The 18,528-nt window shown below is 39.2% G+C and overlaps 1 protein-coding gene across 3 annotated transcripts in view; it reads left to right on the top strand.

The window, feature by feature from the left end:
* The first annotated feature begins 16,547 nt into the window (after positions 1 to 16,547).
* Positions 16,548 to 18,528, top strand: part of ZNF148 (zinc finger protein 148) — a 131,956-nt gene continuing 129,975 nt past the window's right edge. For 2 of the 3 annotated variants that reach the window (XM_074301459.1, XM_074301457.1), the window contains exon 1: positions 16,633 to 16,810. The gene's annotated coding sequence lies outside the window, so the exon portion shown is untranslated. Of the gene's footprint in view, positions 16,811 to 18,528 lie in introns of all 3 variants that reach the window. The other variant, XM_074301458.1, reaches the window with a different exon arrangement.

Genomic DNA, 18,528 nt, shown 5'->3' with positions numbered 1-18,528 from the left:
TATGGCAGTTAAATCTGAAAAGTCAGAAGCAGAGCTGAGAGTGCAACCTAGAAATGACTTAATGCAAGTTCAGGACATGATGAACAAAATGAGGTCTAAAAGGGTTAGATGATTTATTCAAGGTCACATATGTAGTGTATGCAGGAGATAGCAGTAACAAATAGCTCCATCCCATCCCTCCACCCCCAATCAGCTTCTGCTTGTCAAAACTTTTCTTAAAATGAGAATCTCTCTATTCTCCCTCCATCCCCCCCCCCCATCTGCCTCTCTTTCTTAATCTCACATGTGATGAGAACAGAAAGACAAGTTACTGATCTTCTGAAAGAAGAAATAACTTTTGGCTGGAACTCTTGTCTGCAACTCTCCAGAGTGGCTAAATATGGCTCCAATAGGTGGAAGGAAGGGTAGAGTCTTTCTCTACCTTAGTGGTGGCTAGTGCCAGGGGCTGCAACAAGGTGAACTTAGATCTGGATCCCTGGGTCCCCTGTTTCTTTTGTTTCCTCGAGTAGTTGATCCTGTGGGCTTGAAAGAATTGGAGGTTTGTGAATGGTACAATGGAATAGCAGTGTCCATCAGAGTAGTTAATTTTGGTTGTGGCAGGAGGGGATTTTCAGAAAGGAGTCCCTAGCAATTTCTGGGGACTTTTGTATCTTTTGTATCAGAGATAATGCCACCCCAAAGTAGATTTATTCAAGATTGGCCAATTGGTTGTGCAGTACTAAGGCTTTTTAAACTTTTCCCACTGTTGACCCCTTTTTGCCCAAGAAATTTTTACATGACCCCACACATGTAAGTAGGCATACAAATCAAACATTTACTGATAATAAATCATAATTTTCTGACTCCCACATTTAGTTATGAGACAGACCTCCATATGGGGTCATGGACTGCATTTTAACAAGTTGTGTGCAGTACTAAGCTTAGAGAAATGTGAAATAATTAATTTACATTCTTGCAAACCATTCTATGTTTTGATAAGCTTCAAATACCAGGATCTCAGCAGACTATCACAGTAGATATATTATATATTGCTGTGTTACAGTTCTCTTTTAATGTCCTATCCCAGTTTCCCTAATTGTCCTATTCAGTTACTCTGCCTCAGGTTATAACCATTCTCTCTCAATGTTTGATAGGATAAAGGTCTTATATCTTAGATCTTAGGCTATACTTATTTCCTCTTAATGTTTAATGGGATAAAGGTCTTTATCCATTTTAGACATCATTAGAATATCAGGAGCCTCTCCAGTACCTCCCATTATATCATCTTAGGTGCCTCCCCCCATTAGGCCATCCCTATCCAGGTACCTCCCCCATTATGTCATTGTTCTTGTTACCCTATAAAAGAATCTTGTGTATCTGACACTCCTGCTGGATTCTTTGAGAGGATAGTCTCATTCAGTTCTAGGACCAAACTATGGATCCATTTGGTCCCAGTAAATCTCTCCCATTTTATAAATTATTAAATTGTTCTTTAATCTCTATCTTGCTTAGTTTCTCCAGCATTACAATATAAGTAGATATAAGTTAAGTCTCAGAATTTAGTTTAAGCCATTCTGTTAATGCACACTATGATTCTTTATATATTTAGTATTTTTTTCTGGGTAAGAATAAACTACCTGTCCCATGTTTCATTCATATTATGTACTAAATACCTTTCTTTTTTTTTCTAGGAGGCCCTCGAAGTTAGTAATATACAAAATTATCCCTAAGGCGATGATCTTAATGAACTGATAAGAGAAGGTATTGGAATTCAGTCCAGGATATGGATGGGACAAAATAATGGATATACCACCTAACCTGGAATCAGAAAGAACTGAGTTCAAATACAGCCTCAGATAAGTATTTGATTCTGGGTAAATCACTTAACCCTGTCTGACTCATTTTCCTCATCAGTAAAATGAACTAAAGAAGAAAATAGCAAACCACCGTAGTATCTTTGCAAAGAAAACCCCAAATGGGGTCACAAAAAGTTGGACATGAATGAAAAAAATGAATCAACAACAACAACTAAACGGGAGGATGCAGCCCTCTGGCTGCTGTGGTTGCTTAATGCTAGACTCCAGGCCTTTCACTGACAGCTATAATTTTTCTTTGATGTATTCTTTTGTCTGACCCAGTGCTATTTGTTCTTTTGGAAGGTCCAGAGATGCAGCTTGTTTATCCACAAGAAAAGAGGACACATTGGAAGATGGAGACTTGGCTATGGGAGGCAGTAAAATGTAAGGGAAAGAAGACTGGCTTTGGATCACAATACTGGCTCTGCTATATGCTGTGTCACCTTAATAAACCACTTCAGTTCTATGGTTCTCATTTTATTCACCTGCTAAATGAGCTTGGACTAGATAACCTTTTTTTATGTTATTTCAGTTTTGGATCTATGACTATGATCTTTGAAGTTAGAACTTGTATTCAATTCCTGCCTCTGAAATGTGCTAGCTCTATGTCTATGGGTAAGTTGCATAATTTCTCAATTTTGCTGTTGGCTAAACTATAGACAAATCATGTATTTGCTTTGGAGAAGGGAGTTTCCACACTGGAAATTTTCACCAATGTGAATACAGTTCTGGAGGAAAAACCCCAAGGCATTATCATAATTGCATTGGGACCCTGGAGTGGGGCTGATCCCATATATTTTCTGGGGTGGGAGATACTCAAAGCATTTTCTGCAGAAAAATAAGAGAGATTAAGTACAGAACACTAGGGACTTGAAGGAGAGGGAAGAGGATGGGGATGGTCAAATAAGCAAAGGGTGAGGGAAACTCTGGGGAATGTGGGCAGGACCAATGCCCACCCAATCAATCAAGCCAAACTTTTTGTGGTAAGATGATTTTTAAGAAGTTAAGTACTATGTTTAGCCCATTTCCACGTTCAAGACTGAGTTGTCACAGTTTCTCAAAGTTTTGTTTTCCCTTTCTTTCCCATATTTTCAAAGACAGAATCAATAATCCGCAATTCCAGAACTATACTCACCTTGGAAAAAGAGGATTCTTCATTCCTACTCGATTTTGTTTCTTCCTTGCAATGTTGTCCATGAAATGGATCACTGAGAACCACAAGAGGAGAGATGTTGGGGGGGGGAATGCCTAAAGTATGATGAGACTAGGGCCAGACAGAGCCCACAGTATCCTCAAAAAATGGAACATGTGGCCACTTCCATCCTCTAATTACATGTCAAGAGTGAAGCAGCTCAGTGGCAGATTGAACTGGCTGGCTTTTTCAAGGAAAGCCAGCCACAAACTGTGTTAGCCTCTGGTTCTTTCCCTTCTCTGAATTCTTAGCACACTTTATCTTTTCTTCATGCATTTCAGATCATGGATTTGGAGCCAGGAGGAGCTTAAAAATCAGCTGTCCAGTTTTCTCATTTTATAAGGGAGGATACTCAGGTCCACAGATTTAAAGTAATTTCTGTAGACCAATTTTCTCTATTCTAATATTATTCTATTTTCTCAGTGTAGTTCAGGAAACAGTCACTGGACCAGGAGTTAGAAAGATATGGTTTCAAATTCTTCCTCAGACATTGTAATTTTGTGACCTCAGTAAGTTATAAATATCTCTGGGTTTCAATTTCCTCATCTTTAAAATATCTCTCTTTAATGTAAATTAGATAATATGTATAAAATACTTTGCAACTAAGTCTTATGTAAATCTAAATTGTTACTTTAACAGTTTCTCTGCACTACTCCAACTTGCTGTTAAGAGTTGGTTCCTATGAGTATGGCTGCTTTCTCAAGGTTCAAGGAGCAATTTGGTGGGTATCTATTCTTAACATTATGGTTTACAAGTCCCTATCAGTGTGCTTCCTACTGGACAGTAGCCAAGAAACACTTAGCTCTTAGCAAAGATATTTACCATGAGAGCTTAGTAAAAATAGTAGAAAAAAATCATTCCTCTCATTATTTGGAATATACTCTCCCACAAATAAACATAGCATATCTGGGAGGAGTGGGCTCAAATTTAAAGTACAGTGACAGTGGGGCATATGTTTAGAATGTAAGCTTCCTGAATTCCCTTAGCCCAAAGGAACTTAGAGTAAAGAAGGGAGTGAAGAGGGAAGCTCACAACTTCTCTAGGAGGAAGGATCACTAAAAACCTAGATATGCCCACTCAGAGACTTCTTCTGAATCTATATTCAGATTGTGATGCTATCACTTAGCCCAGTAGAGCAAAATGGGTAGAAAGGGCAGGGACTAGATGACATATGATTATTTTCTCTATGCACAAGAAAGAACAGTGCAGTTAATGGAAATTAGCAAACTTTTCAAAAGAAAACTGTTAGAATTCTTACAAGGTGCTAAGTTAGTGGAACAAGACAATGGTTGTTTAGCAGTGTGCTTAACAGTTCTCTAGATGTACTTAGTACTTAGAGTTCCACAAGATTCACACCTTTAAGAGAGCATATATAAGGAGGAACCCACTAAAGGACAAGCCCATTAATGCACAATTCCACTCTGGGAAGCAGAGTCAGATTCAGTCCATATTCCACCTTTGTGCTGCCTGGAGATTCGGAGGGAGCTAGAGGCTGAAGCTGGCAGAGGCAAAGGGCTAGCTGCAGGAACTAAGGAGAGAGATAGGCCTCTAAGAAAGCTAACTGGGCCCAAGGAAGGAGACAAGACTTAAAAGGAAACAATAAAGGATTTGGACTTTAACTCCTGGCTGAATTTGAGGTGATTATTACTTTGAACTGAAACTAAGGCTGCCTCCAAAAGCTCCTCAAGAAACCTGCTCTCAGAAAACATTATATTTTAGAGAAGAACATTACAGAACTTTTTGGCTTCAAATAAGATATAATTAGAGTAATATAAAGTTTCAACTCATAATCAGAAAATTAACAAACATGACAAGGTGAAAATTTTGGGATAGGGCATATATGCCCAAAGAAGATAAACTATTATTCTGTTAGTGGGGATATGAATTTTTCGAATTATTTTGGAAAACAGTTTGGGGAAAATATCTATACCTTCTGATTTGGAGTATGAATTGTTAGGTGAATATACTAAGGGAGAGCCATAACATAGAGAAAGATCCCTTAAATACCAAAATATTAATATCAGGATGTCATCAAGGTATCTTAGTATCAAGGAACAGTCAGCAAAGTTTTTATTTATTTATTTATTTTTTTTCCCCTGAGGCTGGGGTTAAGTGACTTGCCCAGGGTCACACAGCTAGGAAGTGTTAAGTGTCTGAGACCAGATTTGAACTCTGGTCCTCCTGAATTCAGGGCTGGTGCTCTATCCACTTCGCCACCTAGCTGCCCCTGTCATTCCTGGGGAATGGGCAATGACTGCAGAAATTGTGATACATATGTGTAAGGAATAACAAGTATAAAGAATACAGAGAATATTGGGAAGACATTCAAACTGATTAAGAGTGAAGTAAAATTAGGAAAACTATAAGGACAACAAAGGAAATCAAAAAAAGAATAACATGAGACCTAATGCTGTATAATTCTAATGATCAAGCTAAGACCCTGCTTCTCCCCAGAAGAATTAAAAAAAATGCATGTCCTTGCCTTAATTTCAAGGGTGGGATGTTATGAGTATGGAATTTTGCCATAGACTGTCAGTTACAATTAGTATGTTGATTGGTTTCTATGAAATATTTTTTTCCTTTAAATCATTGTGACAAGAATGATTTGTTATACAAAGGAAGGGATAAATTTGCAACTTAATATAATATAAAACAAAAATTATTAATAAAAATAAAATAAAATTTATTAAAAACACCACTAAATCTGGAGTCAAAATACCTGGGTTTCAATCCTGAATCTACCACTTACTCTAACAATAGGTTAAGTCGCTTAATCTTTCTGGTCCTCAGGGTTTACATTTCTAAATGAATAGACTGAATTAGATGACCTCTAAATCTATGATCTTGTGGACAAAATGCTCCTGACTTGGCTCATTGAATCATTGGTAGTATTAGATCATGCCCTTTGCTTTCTTGTGCCAAAAAGGAGTGAAGATGTAGTTCTAAGGATAAAGGAAGATGGGAGGAGGAAGAAGAAAGAACTTGGTAACTTCAATTATTTGAAAGACTGTCACATTAAAGAAGAATTACAGGGGCAGCTAGGTGGCAGAGTGGATAGAGCACCAGTCCTGAATTCAGGAGGACCTGAGTTCAAGTCTGATTTCAGACACTTAACACTTTCTAGCTGTGTGACCCTGGGCAAGTCACTTAACCCCAGCCTCAGGGAAAAAGAAAAAAAAAAGAGTAATAGAAGTTGAAAAAATATAGATTTAGGATTGACACAAGAAAAATCTGTTAATAGCTCTTTCAGAAATTAAGAATGGGCTGTATCAGAAGCTACAGATTCTTTTTCATTATAAGTCTTAAAGAAAAGACTGGATTGCTACAAGTTGGTTTTGTTGTTAAAAGCATTCCTGTTACAGAAATTGATATTAGGCGATCTTTGAAGTATCCTCAAAATATTAGAGTCTTTGATTCTATGATTTAGAATCCTAGAAAAGAAATCTGTATAACTGTATGAAAATACAATATGGTTTGGACCTGTAATCAAATGTTATACATAATACATACCTATTTTAAACACACGCACATATATACACATGTGTACATGTACATGTATTTATATTTGTATATGCATATGTATGTGTATATGTATACACACACATATACACACATACACATACCTGCACATTTAAAGCTACTTTTGAACCTACAATCCTACAATTTGAACTGACAAGTTGGGCCTTCAAGGTATGGTACTGTATCTTCCCTCAGAATCTAGAGATCCTTGTAACAATCTCATTCTATATCTTATTAGTTGATATCAATTAGTTAGTCAGATTTAATTAGCCTTTAGAAATGGATATTTATTACAGTGGTGTAACTGAGACAAAACATCTTCATCAAGAGTATGTAGCATACTTCTCTACCTGTACATACAGAGTTTAAGGGAAGGTAGACTCAACTTTAGAGAATGTATATAGGAATGACTCAAAGCTCCTGCTTTCCAATAGTACTCTCCTTGGTTTCAGGAGGCACGTAAGAAGTCTCATTAGGAATGGTGTACCATTTCTGCAGGGTTTCTTACAGAACCTTAAATAGGTCTTTCTCTTCAGCTGATACCAGGGATGCTGTCAGGGCATTTACGAAAAAGTCCCAATTTTCTAAATACTTCAAAGCTTACAAAATCCTATTCTGACCAAAAAGGAGACTGAAACCCACAAGTGATTTTTTTTCTCTCTATGGCTTAGACTTTTTTTTTTTTTTTTTTCTCAATGATTTCTTCTTTAGGTTTCCATGCTCTAATTTCCCAAATTATGAATTAACTTCTGGTTTTATACAAACCCCACCATGATATGACCAAATAGTTTTTAAGGACTTCTTAAACTTACTTTAAACTCTCTGATTAAGTTTTCATCTGGTTAAGGTATTAGTAAATCAGAGGAACGAGGGGGAGGTGTGACTATGACCTAATAATAGTTTATTTCTGGTATAGTTTGTAAATCGATTTTAAAGATAATTCCAGAAAGAGGAATTTCAAGTTTTTTTTTTTGGGGGGGGGCCACAATAGTCTCATTAGAATAAATATCTACCTTCTAAAGTGATTAAAAAAAATAGAAACACAGTACTTATTTGAATGTCTAGGTTCTGATACGTTTATTTTTTAAAAATCTCTTTACTTTATACCATAACTTAAGTGTATCTTTAATGCCTTATCATAACATGGTGATGATACTGGGTTCTTTAAGGTCTATGGTAGTCCAAGCCAGAGAAGCTCTGCCAAGCTGAAAAGGAATTGAGTTTGGGCCCAGGAACTGCTTCTTCTGTTATTTGAGGACTACTCTAGCAAAGTTCCAAGAACTTAATTTCTAAATAGTTGGCCAATAAGTAATGCATTTTGAGAGGATATAGTACCTGATGAATAGTTATTGAATTACAGAACTACAGAGCTGGAAAGACCTAAGTGGCTATCCAGTCTAACCTGCATTTAAAAAATAATACCATTCTTCCACATATTGGATGAGTCTTTGCTTGAAGATTTTAAATGAAGAGGAACCCATTACTTTTTTTTTTTAATAGCTTTTTATTTTTAAAATACATGTAAAGATAGTTTTCAACAGTCACCCTAGTAAAACCTTGTGTTCCAAATTTTTCTCCCTCCCTTCCCAAACCTCCCTCCCCTAGATAGCAAGTAATCCAATATAGGTTATACATGTCTAATTCTTCTAAATATATTTCCACATTTATCATGCTGCATAAGAAAAATCATATCAAAAAGGGGAAAAAATGAGAAAAAAAAAGGCAAGCAAACAATAACAAAAAAGGTGAAAATACTATGTCATGATCCACATTCAGTCCCCAAAATCCTCTTTCTAGATGCAGATAGTTCTCTCATAAGACTATTGGAATTGGCCTGAATCACATTGTTGGAAAGAGCCAAGTCCATCACAGTTGATTATTACATAATCTTGTTGCTATGTACAATGTTCTCTTGGTTCTACTCACTTCACTTAGCATCAATTCATGTAAGTCTCTCCAGGCCTCTCTCAAATCATTCTGCGAAACATTTCTTATAGAAGAGCAATATTCCATTACATTCATATACTATAACTTATTGAGGCATTTCCCAACTGATGAGTATTATCAGTTCCTTGCCACTACAAAAAAGGCTACTACAAAGATCTTTGCACATGTGAAAACCATTACTTTTTTCCCCCCTGAGGCAATTGGGGTTAAGTCACTTGCCCAGGCCACACAGCTAGGAAGTGTTAAGTGTCTGAGCCAAATTTGAACTCAGGTCCTTCCGACTTCAGGGCTGGTGCTGTACTGTGTCATTTAGTTGCCCCCAAACCATTACTTTTTGAGGCAGCCCATTCCTACTTTTGGATAGCTCTAAATTTAAAAAGATTTCAAAAGGATTTTGCTTCAGTCACCTATAAAATGAAGGAATTGGAATATCTGATCTCTTAGATTCCTCATAGATCTAAATCTATAATACCATGATTCTATGAAATTTGGGATAACTGGCTGATCCAACTATTCTGGAAAACAATTTGAAACTATGCCCAAAGGGCAATCAAACTGTGCATCTCCTTTGATACAGGAAAATAACTACTATGTCTGTATCTCAAAGAGATCATAAAAAAGGAAAAAAGAACCTTTATGTAAAAAAAATATAGATATTAGCTCTTTTGGTGGAAAAGAATTGGAAGTTGAGGGAATGCCTATCATTTGGGGAATGGTTAAACAAGTTGTCATATATGAATGTAATGAAATACTATTGTGCTTTAAGAAATGATGAGCAGGCAGATTACAGAAAGACCTGGAAAATCTTATATTACTTGATTCTGAGTGAAGTGAGCAGAACCAAGAGAACATTGGACACAGTAAGAGCAACATTCTGCAATGATAGACTTAGCTCTTTTCAATAATAATACAATGTAATAAGACAATAATCCAAGAAAATTTCAGAAGACCATCCACATCCAGAGAAAGAGCTTTGGAGTCTACTGTTTTCACTTTTTTTTGTCCTGGTTTTTCCCTTTTGTTCTGTTTCTTCTTTCACCATATGACATGGAAATATGTTTAACATGATAGCACATGTATGACCTATATCAAATTGTTGTCTTTATGGAAAGGGAGGAAGGGAGATAAATTTGGAACTTAAAATCTGATTTTAAAAAATGAATTTTGAAAAACCTTTACATGTAATTAGAAAAAAATAAAGTACTATTTACTGCTCCCCCCCCCAAAAAAAAAGATAGAAATTTGGATGAATGGATAGTTTCTGATTTGTAATCCATCCCACTGAGATGATACAGTGGGTTGAGTGCTGGGCTGAGATCAGAAAGATCTACATTAAAATTTAGTTGACTAGTTGTGTGGCTCTAGGCAAGAAATTGTTGTGGGCCTTACTTTCCTGGTCTGTAAAATGGAGATAATAACACCTATCTCCCAAGGTGTTTTTTAAGGACAACGTCTGTTACATATTAGGTGCTTTATCAATGCTTGTTTCTTTTCCCCTTCACAATTTATTTAAAGCATATCGGGACTGGAAGCCTCAACCTTGGCAGGACTGTAGAAATTAGTACCAGTTAGAGCAATTATTGGTCAGAGTATGAGAAAGCTTAAGTGATTACAGGTAATACCTTCTTTAGAACAGAATGGAACAGAGCTTGTGGGAGCCTCAGAGGTAGTTAACTGAAAAAGGAAGATAAGGCAAGAAGGAGAGAAAGGAGAAAGATGTGACACAATTTGGGTTTAATAACAGAGACAATGCCTTCTTTGATCAATGGGTCCTTTGGAAGCAAAACTTTTAATAATTAAATAAAATCTTCAAATATATGGGGAATACAGGATATTCCAAGAGTTTAAGGATCATTTTAAGCTTTAATAGCTTAAAAGTCAATGTACCAACATTTTTGGGATTACATGTATGTTTAGGACTGGGTGAACAGTAGTGAGGAGCAGAAATTCTGGGTTCCATTGTGGTAGATCAAAATCCTCAGGAGCAGAGAAAGAAAACTTGTGAGATTCATCAGGTATATTTGCTTCTTCTTCCCCTCCTTTTTTCTATCTTCTGCTACCTTTTCTTAATTTCGCTGATTTCCTTCCTCTCTATTTTCTATAGCTAAATATTTTTATTCCTCTTTTCTTTTACTCTTTCTGTCTTCCTCCTCCCTCTTCTCTTCTCTTATCCCTCTCAGTCTCCTTTTCTTCTCCCTTCCTGTTCTCTCTCTTATCCTTATGATTATCAAATTCTTTATGGTTTCTTCCTCTTCCTGCTTCCACATGACTGGGTTCTAACTAACTCATATAACATGCTCCAGTGCTCAAAGGGAGGGGAGAATCCCCAGTTATAGTTGGGAAGGTTGTACTGCTATAGTTTTATCTCATTGCAACTATAGGTCAATGTCAGAAGCAAAAGAGCTGTCCACCAGGTAAGTGCTGACAAACCTTGCTGAGATCACAAAAATTATGGTTCACATGTGCAGGAGATGGGAGAGAAGACACCTGGCTATATTCACAAAGGTCAATACATCTGTCATTGAAACTTCCGACCCCCCTTCCCAACTAACCTTGCTAAATTAGTACCCCCTGCAAAATGTCTAAGGCAACAGTATGAAGTAAAGAATAGAGAGTTTGAAGTAAATACACACATTCTTTCTCTGTCTCTCTCACACACACATATACTCCTCCCCCCCACAGTTTGAGTACCACTTTCAAACCCTAACCTAGGGTTAAATGAGTCTAAGATCCAGATTTGTAAAATGAGGAAAATTCATGTGCTACATGTAAATAAATATTACTTCATCACAACTACCTTATTAAGGAAAAAACAAAAAACAAAAAAACAACACTTTGTACTGCAAAACACAACATTAGCATCATCTATTCCTGTAGCAGATATCCACAGCTGTATTGTGATATTTTTGCTCAAGAGTAGTAAATGCTAAAAGTCATTTGTCATAGTTCATGTTTTGAACTTCAACATTTAATGTTAGCGTACTCAGCATTAAATCACATATTGACATTATAAGGCCTTTTTCCTGCTGATCCTTTTCTTATATTATTTCTACTTCTGGTAGTGTTTTACCAGAATGCTCTTTAATATGTAATTATTTTTGAATGCACAATGATGCCACTATAGATGCATTAGATAACCATTTCTTTCAAATTTCCTTAAAGTTTGAATTTTTAAAGAATTTTAGGCACAAATATTAAATATTCTACTTTAAACATTGCAATGGCTTATGATTTTTGTATATTCTTGTCTATACAATTTTCTTGTGAGATTTCTTTTGTAATACTGTTATACTTTTTTACTCCTTTCTTTCTCTAGTCCAACAAATCAAATTTAATCTTATTCCCACATAATTTCTTGCATATCTTTTTACTATTCCTGTTTCCACTACTCATGCCCTTATTATCACATGGACTATCATTTCTATCATTTAATCTATTACATGACTGCAATATTAATTTTCCTAATGTACATCTCTGATCATAGCAATCCACTGTTTAAAATTTTAAAATGGTTTTCCTTTGTCAAATATAGTTCAAATTCTTCAGCTTGGTATTAAAGACCTTGATCTTCCAGTCTTTTATTTCCCTATGCTCTTCTTCTACCTGATCTCGTTACCCTCATGATTTCTGTTTTCTATTCCAACTTCACAAACACATCCTACACTTTCTTACCTCCATGGTTTGTTATTACTGGAATATCCTTCCCCTCATTTTATCTGGTGACATCCATCCTTAAAAGGCAAGGCGTCTTTAATCTCTCCAGTCAAAAGTCATCCCTCCTTCATTTAACATCCTAGGATCTTATATAACTCTTATGTATTTATCATTCTAGTTTATTATGCATCATTTTTACCTTTGTACATCTAATATGACTGTCATAGAAGCAAAGAATTGTAGAGCTGGAGGAGACTTGAAAAGTCACCAAGTATAAAACCCTGCCAAAAGCATGAATCACATCTTTAACATTCCTGATGAATGAGTTCCATTTGAAGACTTGCACTTTTAATGTAATCAGCACCCTTCCTCTTTCATTGCACTCTCATTCCAGTTTGAGAAAACTAATTGTTAGGAAGCTTCCCCTTATGTTGAGCTGAAATGTGCCTTCCTATAACTTCTACCCATTGAATTTAATTCTGCCTTCTGGAGCCAAGTATAAAGAGTCTAAACCTTTTTCCACATAGAGAACATTCAAATACTTAAAGACAGCTATTTTTTGCTTCCAAAGCCTTGTCTTCTCTAGACTAAATACCTCTGGGCTAAGCTTCTAGAGGACAGGGACTATGCTTTTTTCATGTTTATATCTCTTCCCACTAGCTCCAGCACATTCGGCAGTATTGGCACTCTTAAGAACTGTTCAGTAAGAAATAGTCTAGTCCATAGGCAAATTCAATAAACATTGACAGCTATAAAGGTGGTTAAAAAACAACTCAGCACCAAATTCATATTTTCAGAAAGAGCTAATTGTATAATTGCCTAGTGAGCTAGCTGATATTCTCAAGTAAGCAATAATGCTGGTAACATTCCCTGCAAGTACAAGAAAGATGATATAACTAGTTAAAAAAGTTCCCCTATCCATTAAGAATATGCATTTTAAAAGCAATAAGTAAATGTGTGACATCTTTAAAAGTTCTAGGGTGATGACATTTTCCAGTTATCAATGGTTTCATTCTATGGAAACCTGAAGCATCAGTACATACAAAAATAGTCATTCTGTTCTTATTCTTCTTGATTCAACAGCACTTGCTAAGAAGTTGGCAAGCATTAACAAAACAGATCAGTTTTCATCAGGACTGTCAAATTGTTCAGGAGTTAGATTATATACAGAAAGAACAACTCTGATAAAAAGTCATAAAATTTTTATGTAGCTTCATGGAGGTTGATTTAAAACAACAAATAATCAAACTATGGCCAAAAATGATCTAGTTGGCTTTCCAGCATCTTGCCTTGTTTTGAAATGCAAAGTCACATGTCAGAAAGGAGATGATTAAAATTAACTATATTGCTCCTAAATAAACTTTTTATCTTTTCAGTTAGTAGTGGGCCACAAAGCCACCTTTTGATTTTCCCCATGAGAATTATTTATATAAAATTTCATAACTTCAAGAATTGCACTGAAACTTTAGTTGACTCACAACTATTAAAAAAATTCAACCAGGTTGTTTTCACAGATGAATCAATATTGTATTGATCCAACAAACTTCCCTACACTCACCTTTTCTGAATATGTAAACACTTTTGAATTCAGGGTAAGCTTTTAAAACTTCTTTTTCTTTAGAGAACAATTTGATATACATTTTCTATTGCTTATACAGTACTCTATTGTGTTAGTTTAGCTTGCCACAATAAGTGCAATGCACATTCTGCTGTACAACATTGAATATACTTAATACACACACACACAGAGGGGAGACAGCTGGCTCAGTTGGAGTGTTAAGCCTAGAGTCAGGAAGACATATTCCTGAATTCAAATCTGGCTTCAGATACTAGAACCCTGGAAAAGTTTCTTCCTTCCTTCTTTTCTTTTTCTTTCTTCCTCTCTCTCTCTCCCCACTTCCTCCTTTTCTCTTTCTTCATAAGTTGTCATACCTATGAGTACTTTGCCCAAATGAATAATTTTTTTTTTTGATTGCTGAAACCTCCCAGGATATCATGGAGTTTACCAGCTAGATTTTCTTTCTTTTTTCTTTTTTTTTTTTTTAATAGTTTTTATTTACCAGACATATGCATGGATAATTTTACAACACTGACAATTGCCAAACCCTTCATTCCAATTTTTCCCCTCCTTCCCCCACCCCAGATGGCAGGTTGACCAATACATGTTAAATATGTTAGAGTATAAATTAAGTATAATATATGTATACATGTCCAAACAGTTGTTTGGTTGCACAAAAATAATCAGACTTTGAAACAATGTACAATCAGCCTGTGAAGGAATCAAAAATGCAGGCAGACGAAAATAGAGGGATTGGGAATTCTATATAGTGGTTCATAGTCATCTCCCAGAGTTCCTTCGCTGAGTGTAGCTAGTTCAGTTCATTATTGCTCTGTTGGAACTGATTTTGTTCATCTCATTGTTGAAGAGGCCCATGTCCATCAGAACTGATCATTGTATAGAATTGTTGTTGAAGTACAGAATGATCTCCTGGTCCTGCTCATTTCACTCAGCATCAGTTCATGTAAGTCTCTCCAGGCCTCTCTGAAATCATCTTGTTTGTTACCAGCTAGATTTTCTAAAGGACCATGCTTTAAACCGCAAACACTATGGCTCTCATTGGCTGGCCAACACTAGGCCACAAGGCCAAGGCCTTGTTGGTCATTTTTTGGGGCAGGATTGAGTCAGAGGGAATGTGAATAGCAAAATTTCTGCTTTGTCCAGAAACTCTGAGGATCTTCCCCTCCCAGATAGGATTTTTTTAGGTAAAAGAAGCCATTCTCTGCCCATTGTACTTAGCCTTTTAAAAATATTACATCAACCTTAATCACTGAGAGGTGTTGCCTATGTCAAACTGAGACTTATTAAAGCCCATGCACTCACTTGCATGTCATAATGTTACCTCCCAGATGCCATGGTCCTCAAGAATGAAAGACAAACAACAAATAACAAAGAAATATGGAAAGATGTATTTGAAGTGATGCTAAAACCAAGAAAACCACAAGTGTGTACATATTGACAATCATTTGCATCTTAAAACAAAAAAAGACGAGATAGCAGAAGTTCAGAGAAAAAATATTTTTTGCTTGTCAATTCTGGCCTATATTACTAAAAGATAAGGATTTCAATGTATGGTTTTAGTCACTATTTTGTATGTTTGTTTGCTTTTTTAGATGACTGTGTCTGTAATTGTTTTTTACAAAAGGAAAAAAATGGGGAGTGTTTGATATATTGTTTATCTAATATCCTTAGGTATCTATTCCTGTATTAAACCTAATCAAGCAGTAGGCTTAACCCGCTTTGCACACCACTTGGTAACAATTATCCAAGAAAAAAAGGTGGAAGGAACTTAGCTTTGCAAACAGTAACTTGATTTAACATTACTAGGAAAATCACAAGCAGAGAAATGCCTGCGCTATATAATGATTGTTGGAGTAGAAGGAAAAGCCTCGGCAGGTGAGGTGAAAAAAGCAGGGGATTGGAGTCAAACTGGGATCCAGTCCGGGGAGTCGCTTTTATCTTTATGGATCTCGTATGCAAATTAGGCCCCTTCTAATTCTAATTTTCTTTTATCCTAGAATTTTAATGTGCACTTAGGCACAGTGTTGGTAACAGCCTTTATATCTATAATATCCTGCACAGACCCGCATTAAATAAAACAATTCTAGGGATCATGAATTAGAACTGGACTTCGTCCTCTGGAGGGTGCTGATGTCTCTGAAACAGCCCCCAGTGACACAAATATTTATTTCAGCTGCCTCTCCAAGCAAGTTTTTCACAACGTGGCTGATCTAGAACCCTGAAGAAATAGAGGGCCCCCCCCCCTTCTCCTTAGACATCCCGCCACCTTGCAGTGAAGTGCCCTTCCCTCGAGCGCGCAGCTGGGTGCAGTATCCCTCACTATGCCCTGCCTCCGATACAGCCACCGAGGCCCTTCTGGCGACAAGGGCAAAGGGCTGCCCCTGCCGGCCCAGGTGCCATGGGGGGCAGCACAGACTGCGGCGGTGCTGCCTGCAGTAACGCCGCCCTCGCTTATCTGCTCCCAGCGCCCAGTCCTGCCCTGGGATTGTGGAATCCGAGGCTTTCTCCCCCGCCCCCCGGCGCGAGATCCCTTGCTCCAGCTCAGACCGAGGGTCTCGTTCACTACGCCTCTCTCCCACAGGCCGCTAGCTCGGCCCAAAGAATGGCTCTCCGATCCGGGCAGGCGCGAGATCCATCTGGTTTCCTCAGGCTCGCGAGTTCCACCAGGAGGAGGGAGCGCGCGCCAGGCGCGCTTGCGTACTCGTGCTCGTTCCCGGGCATCCCTTCCCCTAACTCAGCAGGGAGGAAGGTTCACTGCTGGAGCAGGGCGGGCGGAGGGAAGACGTGGAGTGCTTCCCGTGCGGGGTTTCCCATAATGCACTTGGGCAGCGGCGGCGGCGGCGGCGCTCTAGCCGGGGCATGTCTGCATCTCTACTGCTCTGGGAGGAGGAAGAGAAGGAGGAAGAGGAGGAGGAGGAGGAGGAGGGGGAGGAAGAGGAGAAAGGCGCAGGGGTGGGAGCTATTGCTGAAGCTGCCACCACCAAAGTTTCTCCCCCCTCCCCCCCTTCCCCTCCTCTCACGGCCCGTAGAATGGCCGGAACCGCTGCCGCCCCCGGTTGGTGACCGCGCTGTTCGCCGCCCGCGGTAAAGAGCACGGCCTGGCAGGCCGGGCCTGGGCTCCGGGCGGGAGGGGGAGAGCGCGCGGCTGCAGGGTGGGTGGGTGGGTGGGGGCTCGGAGGAGCGCGCGGCTGCGGAGGGGGGGGGCGGCGGAGAGCGCGCGGCTGCGGGGGCGAGGGGGGGGCAGGGGAGCGCGCGGCGTTAACGGCCGCGGGGGAGGGGCGCAGATGCGGGGAGCGTCTGAGGGGGAGGGATGGATGGAGTGGTGGTGGGAAAAAGGGGAGAGGAAATCCAAGAGGGGGAAGCCCGTGAGGGAGAGGGAGAAGGATCGAGGCGCGGAGGGAGGGAGAAGGGGCATTCTGAGAGGGAGAGAGGACCGGGGTGCAGCGGGGCCGAGGGGTAATGAAAGGGCTACCAGGAGGGGAGGGACTCCGTGAGGTGAGAAGAGGGTGTCAGGAGAAGGGGGACTGCCTACCTGTGGGGTGCAGGGAATGTTGGGAGGGGAGGGGCCGTGCCAGGGACGTAGCGGCTAGACCACCGGAGGTGGGCAGGAGTTGTCAGCAGAAAGGGTGTGAAGAGAGCGTGAGGGGGTGCGATCTGCGGGGAGGGGACCCCCAGGTGCCGGAGGATGGCAGAAGGGGGAAGCAGATTCTGCAGGCCGAGGAATTCCTCTCGGAGCCGCGAAGGGCTGTTCGGAGGGGTAGCATTATTGAAAGTGGGAAGTTTCTGTAGTCCGAGGGTTGGGAGGGGGGTTGTGAAGGAATTGAGGTGTGAAGGGAATGTCCAGAGGGCTTGTGTTACCGAGGTGTGAAGAGATTGCCGGGAAGGAAGGGAGCATCTCCGATGTGGAGAGGAGGTTAGAGGGGACTGTCCAGAAGGAAGGACATAACCACTGTGTGTAGGGAGCATCTAGAGGGAAAGGCCTAGAGGTGAAGGGGAGAGGGTACCTGAGGGATGAAGGCATTCTTAGAAAAGAGGGGAGGGGAGAGGAGGTGTGAATAATGTCAGAGCAAGGAAGAGGGTGTCAGAGGTGTCTGTTAGGATGGAGCTGTGATTGAATGAGCTAGATGGGGAAGGGATGAAGCCCTACAGCATTTGGCATTATTTTTTACACAGTTGTCATCGCTCTGATGCTTACCATGTACAAAATAGTATTGATTGGAGGAATGTCTTTGAGTGGCCTTAGGGAGATGGGAAGGACCCATGGTGAGGTTATATTTGAGGACATAAAGTAGCTTTGAGGAATGCCTGATGGAAGGAAGAGTGAAGAGGTATCCTTGGAGTCATTAAGGTTCAGGCAATACTCGCGTGGAGAATATACAGAAAAGGAGAGAAATGGCTGTGAGGAATGTATTATAAAAAATGTGTCCAAGGCCAGAGGGTGTTAAATGTTGGAGTTAAAGAGGTAGGATAGAAAAATGTAACTGAATGAGAATGAAGAATTGAAGAGTTTCTACACAACCTTGATTTATCATCAGCTCAGATAGGACTTTTCACTTATTTTGCTATTATGTTCATCTAATAGCTGGATCTAACCTGTGTTTTGGACTCACTGTGGGAATGGGTCTTGGAGCTTTAATTTGATCCAAGATGACAAGCCAATATGATAGGTCTAGATTGGACCTGAATCCTTTTTTTTTTTTTTTTTTTGCTGAGGCAGTTGGGGTTAAGTGACTTGCCCAGGGTCACACAGCTGGGAAGTGTTAAGTGTCTAAGGTCTGATTTGAACTCAGGTCCTCCAGACT

This window comes from Sminthopsis crassicaudata, chromosome 3 (genome assembly GCF_048593235.1).
Source record: "Sminthopsis crassicaudata isolate SCR6 chromosome 3, ASM4859323v1, whole genome shotgun sequence".
Lineage (NCBI taxonomy): Eukaryota > Metazoa > Chordata > Mammalia > Dasyuromorphia > Dasyuridae > Sminthopsis > Sminthopsis crassicaudata.
The sequence above is the reverse complement of the archived record's forward strand: the minus strand, read 5'-3'. Positions and strand labels throughout refer to the sequence as shown.